The sequence below is a fragment of the Equus przewalskii genome, chromosome 1 (genome assembly GCF_037783145.1).
Source record: "Equus przewalskii isolate Varuska chromosome 1, EquPr2, whole genome shotgun sequence".
Lineage (NCBI taxonomy): Eukaryota > Metazoa > Chordata > Mammalia > Perissodactyla > Equidae > Equus > Equus przewalskii.
Window position 1 is genome coordinate 75,881,714 of NC_091831.1, and position 11,754 is coordinate 75,893,467.

The following is an 11,754-nucleotide window of genomic DNA, read 5'->3' on the forward strand; positions in this document are numbered from 1 at the left end:
ATTCATTTTTTCTTCCTTTTTTACTTTTTGGCTTTTAACATTAAAATAGGTTTTTTAAAGTAAGTTAAACCTCTGCTGTTGTGATCAGTGCAATCAACTTGGGCCCTTCCTGGAAACCTAATCTCAGTCTTAGAGGATGGGGGGGTCAGGAGGTGGGGGGACGACCCAGCAAGGGCCAACTCGAGCCAGAGTCAGCCTCTCTGTGGAGCCACAGCTGCCCAAGGTGTCACTCATTTTGCCCCAACGACCTGAAAATTTGGCTTCATTTTTTACTCCTCTCTCTCCTATTCTTCCACTCATTCATTAGTCAGATATTTATTAAGCAACTTCCTGTGAGAAATGAGCCACATCGGGCCCTGAGCGTAACAGAAAGAGAATCAGGCCCAGGGTTCCAGCTCTGGCTTGTAGAGGAGACAGATATTTAAACAAAAGGGGACAGAACAGGAACAATTACATGATTTTGGAGCTCAGGGCTAGGAACCTGAGCGTCAAGGAGGGGAGGCTTCCTGGAGGAGGTGATACATTGGAGGCAAGTCTCAAAGAAAAGTTAGAAGACATATAGTCAGATTTTCTACAAACAAGGAACTCTGCCAGATAGGCATGGAGGTTTCAGAGAATTGTGGAAGGTAATGCATGTTGTTTACATGAAGAGGCTGTGAGGACACCAGCCTGGAGCCAAAGGTGCCAGAGGGAAGGGGACACAAAGTAGGTGTGGTCAGACTTGGAAGGGCCTGGACTGCCCTGCAGAGTGTGGGATTATCCTACAGACAGCGCATTGCTTGAGTCATAAAGCAGAGTGAGGACATGGTAACATTGGTGTTTTAGCAAGAAGGGTAGGGACGCCAGATCAAGGGCCAGAAGAGCGGTGAGAAGGCCAGGCGCAGGTGGGGTGGTGAAAGTGTGATCTAAGGACCCAGCAGTGGGTGTGGACAGGATATTGTGTTGCTGTGACTTGCAGGTCAGTCGGCAGGGGAAGGCCAATGGGTCCAGGCAGTCTTGAGCAGCCATCTCCCAGCATCTGCCCTCTGTCTGCTGGCACCAGCTTCTGGGTGCTCTTCAACCCCCAGCTCCTGGCTCTTTGCCTTCTCTCCCAGGATTTCCTAGTGAACACACCGCAATGCCAGGATACTCCCTTACGTCCTCACGGACCCATTTGTTTCTGCAGCTGACACTGTCCTCACAGGGGCCCCGGGGCTGCCCTCCCACCTGTGTGGCCGGAATGCATCCTCCAAGGGTCAGTGTCAGGCTCACCTCCTCTGTGAGACCTCCTCATGGAGGCTCCTCGAAGAGTGCTCTCCCTCTCATGATTCCTATAGCACTGATTTCCACACTCCACCGTCGTTGTTTTCCACCGTTATTTACACATTTTGACCTCGTGTCACGTCTTTTAAGTATAGAGTGAGCTCTTTGTGGGAGAGATGACATGATTTAAACACTTTTCTGTAACTCACGGAAGCCGGCACAATGCTGCCTGCACAGTAGGAGTCAATAGATCATTGACTGATTGATCACTTGTCAACCTGCCCACCAGAAGGCTTATCCACGGCACCGTAGCTCTGCTGTCTTCAGCATTACTGGGTGGTGTGCGGCAGTGAGAATGGGCCCTGGACGTGAAGTCAGATGCCTTGGCCCTTTACTGGAAACTCACAACCTTCGGCCAGTCATAACCTCTCTGGGTTCTCATTTCCTCATCAGCAAAATGGCAAGGACTAATCTGTGGTTGCTAAATACTTTTCACTTTTTATAGGCACTGGAACCCCCTTTCAAATGCGGACCTGTTTATGTGCAATAGATGAAAGAGAAGCTGCTGTGGACCAAACCGTCATCTTCCCTTCTCCTCCTCCTTCCCTTCCATCCACAACAGACTTAGAAACAAATTTGAAAACCCCTAGACTGGGTGGTCCCTTAAAAGGTAAACTTCCGGCGCCAGCCCCATGGCCAAGTGGTTAAGTTTGTGTCCTCCACTTCAGTGGCCCAGGGTTTGGATCCTGGGTGCGGACCTAGCACCGCTCATCAGGCCATGCTGAGGTGGCGTCCCATATAGCACAACTAGAAGGAGCACAAGTAGAATATACAACTGTGAACTGGGGGGCTTTGGGGAGAAGAAGAAAAAGAAAGAAGATTGGCAACAGATGTTAGCTCAGGTGCCAATCTTTAAAAAAAAAAAAAGGACAAACTTCCAAGACTCACACACCTCCGGGGTTCTAGGGTGGCAAAGATGACCAGTTTGACGGCTCTAGGTCTGTGTACCACTCATGTCTATACATGCCATGGGTGGGTCTAGGCTAAGGCCTTGCTCCAGCCCATGCTCACTAATTATAGCAAAGCAGTTACTGCAAAATTTCCCGAGGAAACCAAAGCTAGGGTTTGGTTTCCACTTAGCTTGAGCAACTTCCTTCCAGGGCACTCAGCCTCCTCAACAAACCATTCTCTTTCAACACAGGCCGTCCAATAACACACAAGGGTTGTGATTGTACATTGGACATAAATGTATAAATGCACTTTGGGGTGGATTGGATGTTTACATGGATTTGATCGTTCACCTTGAAAATCTTGAGAATTTGGACTAGGTTGAGGCCACAGTTCATGGGCAAGGTGGAGGCAAGGCACAGCTAAGGATATAATGATAGATTTAAACTAAATAGTGTTAGATCGAGGCCCAGAGGACATTTCACATTTCACTGGTAGTCACCTAAAAATAACTTAAACCACGCTAAAGCGATCCGAGGATTTCGTTACCTGAAGACTCCCTTTCAAAGTTTCGTCTCCTCTGCAGGACATCTGAGTCCCTCCCCTCCCTGAGGCCAGCCCACCCAGCTCGCCCCCCACTGCTCACCAGCAGGTTGGGCAGGAAGCTGAGCCTTTGGCCTAGCCAGGCTCTGAGGAGAAACAGGAAACAGCCCAGTTAGCTAAGTCGGTGCGTCAAAGAGGCCCGAATTCCTGAGTTTGCTTTCCTATGACCTGTTCCTAGTCCAGACTAGTGTTTGAACTAGTTTTGGTTGATGGGCTCCAAGAGCTGTTTTCAGATTTTCTAAGCTTTTCCCCTTTCTGTGGAAGCTTTGACCTCAATTTCCCAACCACTGCTTGCTGGTCATCACTTTTGTCAAACTTTCACTTCCAGGTTGTTAGGGCTTTCTCTCTCGATATATAAACATATAGATATGTGTATATACATAAATAACTTCCAACTTCAGCTTTTTATGTCCCTAAGGAAACAACTGTGGTCAGAGATAGCCCACTGAACCTATCTGCCCTTGAACAGCAGAGTGCCTGTTCTCTCCTCCGGGGTGGTGGTCACACAGACTCGTGGGAACCCCGTCATCCCCAACAGAAGAGCTTCTCAGAGTAGCAGGTACATGCCTATGGGGGAGTCAGACCAAAAGAACCCTCGATGGTGTGGTGGGGGGGGTGTGTGTGAAGTGTACATAGAGACACAGAGACAGAGAGAGTTTTGACTCTTACCAAGAGGCTTTGTCAGTATCAACAGCATCCAAAAGTGAATGAGCTGCCTATTTTGTTTATTGGATAATTGTCTCCCTTTGGGATTCCACGTAGGTGCTGGTTCTGGCTATGGATATTTACTAGACCATCCAGGAAAGGGCCTAGAAATTGAAGGAGGTTAGAAGAACTCCAGAACTTTCTGTAGTGGTTTCTAGTCTTCCTGTGGAATGTCCAGCCTGCCCTATGTGGGTTTTGCACATAATGACTGCCCTGTCTCAAACTTGCCTTCACTTCTGTAATCATTCGTTTCCACAGTCATTCATTTCATTTTAATTGCTCTCAGTCAACCATACAGTTAGTGGAATTTAAGAGCGACCAGCTTATCAGCCCCAGGTTCCAGAAGGTTCTGCATATGTTTATTATGCAACAAGCACTTGTTTTGAGCCCTTGACCTCATTTAACCCCAGGAGACCAGTAACGCAGTGAATGTAGGATTTGAACCCCCGCAGGCTGACTGGTGTCTGGCCTTCAATCCCCACACAGCAGCAGTACAGAGCGTGCTTCTTAGAGCCAACATTCCTAAGCTTTTTGGCATGCTAGCTGTGAGATCTTGGGGGAGTGATGTCGCTTAACCTTCCTGGGAGTTTCCTCATCTGTAAAATGGGATGAAAATAGTAATACCCACATGATAGGGTGGCTGAGATGATTAAACGACTTACTAGGTATAATGCGCCTGGCGCATCACAAGCAGCATATGTACTAACCGTTATTTTTCTTATGCTACACCTGCCTCTGTGTTTATACCCCGACTTTAACACTAGAACACATTTTTACACTTTTTACTTGGAAAAAATTTCAACCTTACAAAAAAGTTCCAAGAAAAGTACAAGGAACTGTGTACATTCTTCAGATCCACTGATTGTTAATCTTTTGCACATCTGCTTTCTCTCTTTTTTTCTCCTCTATCATGATATCATTATTGATATTCTGCTAAACCATTTGAGAGTTAAGTTGCAAGTATTTTGCCCCTTCCATCTAAGAACAAGGACATTATCTTATATAACCACAATGCACTTATCATATTCAGGAAATTGAACATTAATACAATACATGATCTAACATACAGTCCATATTCAAATTTCACCAGTTGGAATCACATGCTGCTTTCGCTTGCTGTGTCACATTGGACTCCTTTAATCTGGGCTAGCTCTTCAACCTTGCTTGTCCTTCATGTTGTATCACGCAGAGTCTGTAGAATGCTTCACATTTGGGCCTGTCTGATTTGTTCCTCGTGATTAGGTTCGGATTATGAAACTTTGGGCAGAAATGTTACATAAGCGATATCTTCTCATTGCATCGTGCCAAGAGGCACATGATGTTCGTTTTAATCTGTGGGGAGATACCATGAGACTATAAATATCCTGTCCCCCTCAAACTTGCACCTGGCAGTTTGTAGAACAGAGCAGAAGGCCACACACTCTGTGACACATGTGCCCAGTCTGCACCTGGCTGCCCACACCCTGCCTCGTGTTGCATGCTCCTCCCTCCGTCTCCCCGCTCCCCTACTTTAAGGACAGGTCTGCTCTTCATGCCCCCTCTCCACCCCTTCTCCGCCCATCACAGAGGTTGAAACAGAGCAGGGACTCCATAAATGCTTGTCAAATGGAAATAAATACAAAATATATCATCTGAAGTCTTGTATGTCTGCTCAGGAGTAAGCGCCTCAACAGTAGTGCCTTTCAGAAAGATTGCATTTATCGCTCATGGAGGTGGGGCCTCAAAGAGCACAGATATCCTTCTTTTCATCTGCCTTTGGGGAATTCAGACTGAGAGAACTCTTTGAAGTTAAGTGTGAACATAGCTGCCATCCCATCAGCTCTGCTCCACATGGTGTGCTGGTAGCAGGGAGCAGGAGATGACCTAGGTGTTCCTCCCTGGAGGAAGAGAGAAGCAAAATGTGATAGATGCCTGCTCATTCATGTACTCAACAAGTATTTAGGAAGGAGCTATTGTGGCCTGGCACTCTGAATTGCTGAGAGTACAGCTGTGGTTAAAACAAAGTACCCTCTCGTGGAACATACATTTTAGTGAGTGCTAACAGACAGTAGACAAATATGACCTGCACAGACGTGTGCACCTGCACACACACACGTACACATGTAGGGGTGCAGAGAGAGGCAGGGCTGGAATACTTCGCGCGGTCAGAAGTAATAAACTAGATTTACAAACTAACGTGAACAGAACTTAAAACCATAGTCAACTAAAAAAAAAAAAAAAAAACCATAGTCAACTGAAAGAACGCACAGAATAAAATTGGTGGCACAGTACCATTTATAGAACTTGAAAATACGTGCACAAAAATGAGGCAATATATGTAAATGTGTGTATATATATACGTATACCCATGTATACATTCAGGTTTACACGTACATCTAAGGACACATGTAAATGTGTTAGTGTGCAAATGTAATGGGGGCGAGAATGGAAGTTTGGAAGCGGGTAAAGGGGAAAACATAGAAAATAAAACAAGAGAGGAGCTTTGCCTGGGTGGATGATAGGGGGCCAGGAACAACTGAATACACCTGAGGTCCAGAAAGAATGAGGAAGGGAGATTTTGTTACCAAGTATGCAGAAATGAATGCATTCCCTGCCTGGTGCGTTCTGGGACTGGGGCTGTCCAGGAGTCTCTGTGCTTCTCCCTCTGCCCTGGGAGGCTGTCTCAGGACAGCACAGCCCACAGGCCCACCACCTCAGGGGAGCAGCAACGGGGCATGGTAGCAGGAAGATGTGGGCAAGCATGACGCAGGGAGCCCCTCCCAGCATGTGGCCACCTTCACTTGTTCGCACAGATCTGATTCAAATGCCAGCTCCATCACCTACTAGATATATGACCTTTGGGCAAATTGTTTAATCTCGTTAAAGCTCAGTTTCCCCATCTGTGAAGTGGGAATGATGACAGCAATCACTAGAGGGTGGTTGTGAGGATCCCATGAGCCAATGCATGTAAGCCCTTGTCACAGGGCCTGGACCACAGTGCAGTCTTGGAAATTCTTAATTATTAGCATTCTTCCCTTTTGCTACCCTAAACAGATTGCCAGACTAGATTAGTACCATCTCTCTGCACATTTGGAACACAGTTGACATCCTATGGCAGGATACTGGTAACTTCTGCCAAATGACCCTGCTGCTTCCATTTTCTAAACACAGCAAACCTGACCCTTCACGGTCAGCTTCAAGGATCAGGGGCTGGAGATCACGCAGCACAAACTCCACCCGGGCGTGTTCTCGTGCAAGAACCCGAGGAAACCCGACACTGCCCTATTGATCTCCTCTCTGGGAAGCTGGTGAATCGCGCATGTTCATTTTTCAACGCACTGTGTTCAGGACAGCTTCCTTCTTCTAGAAATTTGGGATGGAATCTCATAACTGATTGAGTCAAAGCACCAGGAGGAGGGTGAGTGTGCACGTACACGTGTGTGTGTGTGTGTGTGTGATCTTATTCTGGGTGGTTGCTGAGTTCTCATTTCTGGTTTTCATTTTATGGCACCTGCACGCAGCTCCAGCCCAGGCCGAGTAGGTCAGCCAATGTTTACGCCTGGTGTTGGCAGGTTAGCTTTGCCAGGAATTATGAGCACTGTTTTGAAATCTGTACTGATGGCACTAGATTGCAGCATGGCAATAATTACAGGACAACACAGAGTTTCACTGGGACAAAGGGTGGAGCAGCTCTTTGAGGTGAGATTACAGAGAGGCTCAAAACTGCCCCACCCTCTGTGTGATGGAGGGCAGAGGAGAGAAGGGCCCCCTGGGAGGAGTGGGGCACGCAGCTGTGAGCCCCAGCCTGTGGCAGTTCTACCCTCAAAAGCACAAGTAAACAAGTATAACACATGGGGTTGACTCCTCAGATGTTTGCAGAAGGTGCCAGATTATGAACCGCCGGTGGTCAGCGACTGTTCTCCCAGAAGCTGGCACGGGGCCTGTCTCAAAGTAGCTGCTCAGTAACTGCAAAATAGACTCCAGGATTGAGGGAATTTGATTAAAGCTTAGAACAGAAAGTAGCTGTCCCATCTTTGTGCAGTGCAGCTGGCTAAAATGAATACCAGATCTTATGCACATAAGGACATCTGACTGCCACTTTATTGGCTTCTGATCTCTGTTTCCTTTTAGGAATGCAAACTGCAGAGTCTCCCTGGATGTCATCTATATGAACACTCTTGCCAGCTTAGCACTATATTCCTGTTGGCATCGGTGTAGCATTTATGAACCTGCAAAATGCCTCTGATGATGATTCTTTGCTTCACTGGCTAAAAGCAAGGTCTGGGAGACTGGGGCATCTCCAGTTTCCACCGCAGGGTCCAGGTGGGAGCAGGGCAGGATCAGTGGATGTACAGTTGATGAGCCAGGAGAAAGCGAGGTCAATCTCTCTCCTGCCACCTGGGGTCCTGTCTCTCTTAAACCTGCTGAGTCAGACCGCCTGACACTTAAAGAAACAAGGAGAACAGAGGTTCCTTCTCTCTCCTGTGTTTTGCATCTGGTCTTCCAAATCATTTCAAGGCATCTTGTTCTTCCGAATAGCTGCTGACTACCGCAATCCATTTTAGGCAGACACAAGTCGTGTGAACCCAGCGTGCTGAGCTTGTGTCCCTGGCAAACTTCAAACTGGGTCTGATGCTGACTCCCTTATGCTCTTTACTGTGAACATCTCTTCTTTTTAGCATGAGAAGTTATCTTTGCTAGCTGAATCACACGATACTGCAAATATATTACTACCCATGGATAATTTCCTTCCAAGATTCCCCCAGCCTTCTGAGTTTAGAGCCAAAAAAGTTTTCGCTGTCTGGATAAACTGAATCTATGGGAGCAGGTTTGCCTTTTAGTTGTTGTCTTACAGACAATGGTAACTGATAGTCTTCCTTTCTCCTTCAGCAAATCGATCTCAGTTTTGGAAAGAACTGGCTGAAAAGCTGGTATTCCGACTTGGATCAAGAAGGTCAGCCTCATTGAAAAAAAAGGGCAGGTTTTCAATTTATTACCAAATCCTTTTTAGAGAAGGGCATAACAGCTGTCCTCATGGCTAGGTATCATAAGAGGAAATTAGAATTAAAAAATGTAGTGGTTTCTTGCTTAATGAAGACCGTCTTCTGGTTGCCTGTGTCCTGGAACCAGAGCCCTGGAAGAAGAGCATTTAAGGAGCAGTGGAAAGAACATGGAATTCGAAGCCAGATATGCTTGGTTTGCAATGCTGCTCTGCTGTTTCTATAGCAAAATCGAGAACCTCTCGGTGCTGTTTGATGGTCTAGCTGACAGTTAAGGCCCTGGCTCCCTGCCAATGCACCTGCGTTCACATCCTAGCTCTGTATTTTCTTTTTGAGCAGTTTTGGGCAAATTACTTAATACACCTTGGCCTCAATTACCTCAGTTGTAAAATGAGAATAATCGTTGTACCTATTTGTAAAGTTGTTCTGAGGATTAAATGACTGAATTTATGTAAAGCTTGCAGAATAATACCAGGGACCATGACAATCCACTCAGAAAAAAAAGTGGGGAAATGTAGCTGATGTTTTTACAAGTGAAGTTGTGAGGAAGATTAGAAAAGCTATCATTTATTATGTATTTATTTTTTTTTCCGAGGAAGATTAGCCCTGAGCTAACATCTGCTAATCCTCCTCTTCTTGCTGAGGAAGGCTGGCCCTGAGCTGACATGCATGCCCGGCTTTGTCTACTTTATATGTGGGATGCCTGCATGGTGTGCCAAGCGGTGCCATGTCCACACCCAGGATCCGAAGTGGCGAACCCCAGGCTGCCGAAGTGGAACGTGCAAACTTAACTGCTGCGCCACTGGGCCAGCCCCAAGCTACCATTTAAATATCTGGCTCCTACCAGATCCTCAGAATGCTTGCATCCCCCACTGACATTGATATACCTGGAACGTTTACTTATCATGAGCTCGTACAGAAGCTTTGAAAGAGGAAAAAGCAGGACGCAGATAATTTGAGGGAGGGTGTGTTAAAAGCACATGGCAGGTGAGGGTGTCCTTCCCCAGCCTTCGTCCCAGGAGGTCTCGGCCCTTCGTCCTCTCTGCCATCCCCTATGCCTCCTGACCTTGCAGCTCAGTGGAGGGGGCCCTTGTAGGATGCTGGACTGGATTCTCTCTCTTTGACGAACCTTTCTTTATAGGGCGGTTTTATCAAGAAAGTGGCCCCAGTCTGGACCCTGAGGCTCTGGCGTGGTGCACCTTCATGTGGAAGCACGGTGCATCCTCCAGAGCAAGGGTCAGCAAACTTCTTAAAGGGCCTCCCAGAAAGTAGTTTCCACTTTGCAGCCATATGGTCTCTGTGGCTGTTACTCAGCTCCACCATTATAGCTCCAAAGCACCACAGACAAGACCTAAAGGAATGGGAGTGCTTGTGTTCCGGTAAAGGTTTGTCCAAGGGCACTGAAATTCCATTTCATTTTCATGTGTCACGAAATAGTATTTTTCTCTTGATTTTTTTTTCTCAGCCGTTTGAAAATAGGAACACCATTCTCAGCTCGCAGGCCACACAAAACAGGTGCGGGGCTGTGTTTGGCGGGTGGGCCGTAGTTTGCCAACCCCTGAAGATCCCTTTTCCAGGCTCAAAGATTTCCTCTTGAAAATGTCTAGTCATTGTTATTTATTTTTTATTCTAATTTGATGTCAGACTTAATGCCGGCCGTATAGCTCACCACCGTGTGCGTGGGCTTTCTTCTCTTTGAGTAGACGTGATTTTGATCGTAACATTTGTGTATCTATGAACTACGGTATGGATGGGCTCATGTAATAATGGACTTGGGCAGCTTTGAGCTTTTTATTCTCTTTTTATTTCAGTTTCTGAATCAGTGTCTGATGGGCACTCATTAATTTTTTTATTGTGATAAAATACACAAAAGGTGAGGATCACCATTGTAACCATTTTGAAGTGTACAACTCAGTGACATTAAGTACATTCACGATGTTGTGCAACCATCAGCACTCTCTGGTTCCAGCAGTTTTTCATCACCCCATCCTTAACTTATTTTTCCATCCCTTTGGAGGTTGTCTATGCTACAGTGCGAGCTCTTAGAGGACAGGACCCCATCTTACAAGCAACAGTCAACGCTCCAGGAACACGGCGACAACTCTGCCTTCATCAAGTTAAGAGTCAAAGAGAGAAATTAAGACAGCTAGACTGGCTTTCAGGAAAAAAACAACAGTTACATTTATCTTCATATTTTTTCTTTCTTGATTTTTCTTTTATTCTACTGTAATTTTAAGCATGCAGTTATACACACCATGACTTGGTAGTTTCGTTTTTCAAGACTTATCCCCAAAATGAATTCTTTTCTCCTAAAATAACTATCACTTCAGTCTCTCTTTCTTGGTGAAGAGTGGGACCCCAACACTATAGCACAAGAACCAAACCAAAGGAGTCCAGTTGGCATAAAGAAGTAAAATAAACGTGTGTACATTTTCCTCATTTTGTTTTCATCCGCATAGATGTCTTTGACATATTGTTAAAGTAAAATAATAAATATTTAATAATTTAATGTTTAATAATCAACAATTAATGATATTTAATTAAATAATTAATATTCAAAGTAAAATAAATACTAAGTAAATAAATAAAGTAAAATAACAAATGGCCCATGGTAAAACACTACATCTATGTGAATCTTAACACTGCTGGATGAGCAGTAACCCTCTGTTTAAGACGAGGAAAGACCTAGCAGGTCCCTTTCACACTCTTCAGCTGTTTGTCTCAATATCTGGTTTCTCTAAACCAGGCATCCTCAGACTCATGCAGAAAATGGACTGTGGAGACACCCTATCCTTATTTTGGAGTCACAACCCCAGTGGCGTGCATGTAAAACTGAGTTCTAGCTCTGTCAGTGCAGCGCTTCAAGACAGCTTGGCATCAAAAATCCTTTTAGGTGGTTTTTCACCAATAGAAGCTTTCAACTGCCAATTTAAACTTGTCAGGGAGAAGGTGCTAGAAGGTCACGCTCCTGGCACGCCCAGTTGGCAATCTTCCGCCTAACCTCCCAGTTCCTGTTTCTTCGCATGAGGGAGAAGCATGCTTAACAAACCACGTGGCTTGGTGAATGGCGGGAGGGGTGAGCCTGAGATCGGCTCGTAGAGTACTTAAATCCCCAGGCACAGGCAGACGTGGGAGGAATCAATTTCCCCACAGACGTGGTAGTTTTCTCAGAACTGGGTTTACAGCACCTGTAATACATTATTTTTCCCCAAAATAAATATTGCTGCCTGAAGTTGTCTTCATAGCCACCATAACTCTTGTCAGTATTTTATATGTA

The 11,754-nt window shown here is 45.8% G+C and overlaps 1 long non-coding RNA gene across 1 annotated transcript; it reads left to right on the plus strand.

Moving 5' to 3' along the window:
• Positions 1-6,648: 6,648 nt before the first annotated feature.
• On the plus strand, positions 6,649-10,916 carry LOC139082552 (uncharacterized). Its single transcript, XR_011538658.1, has 2 exons — positions 6,649-6,895; positions 7,609-10,916. It is a non-coding gene; the product is annotated as an uncharacterized lncRNA (long non-coding RNA).
• Positions 10,917-11,754: the final 838 nt, after the last annotated feature.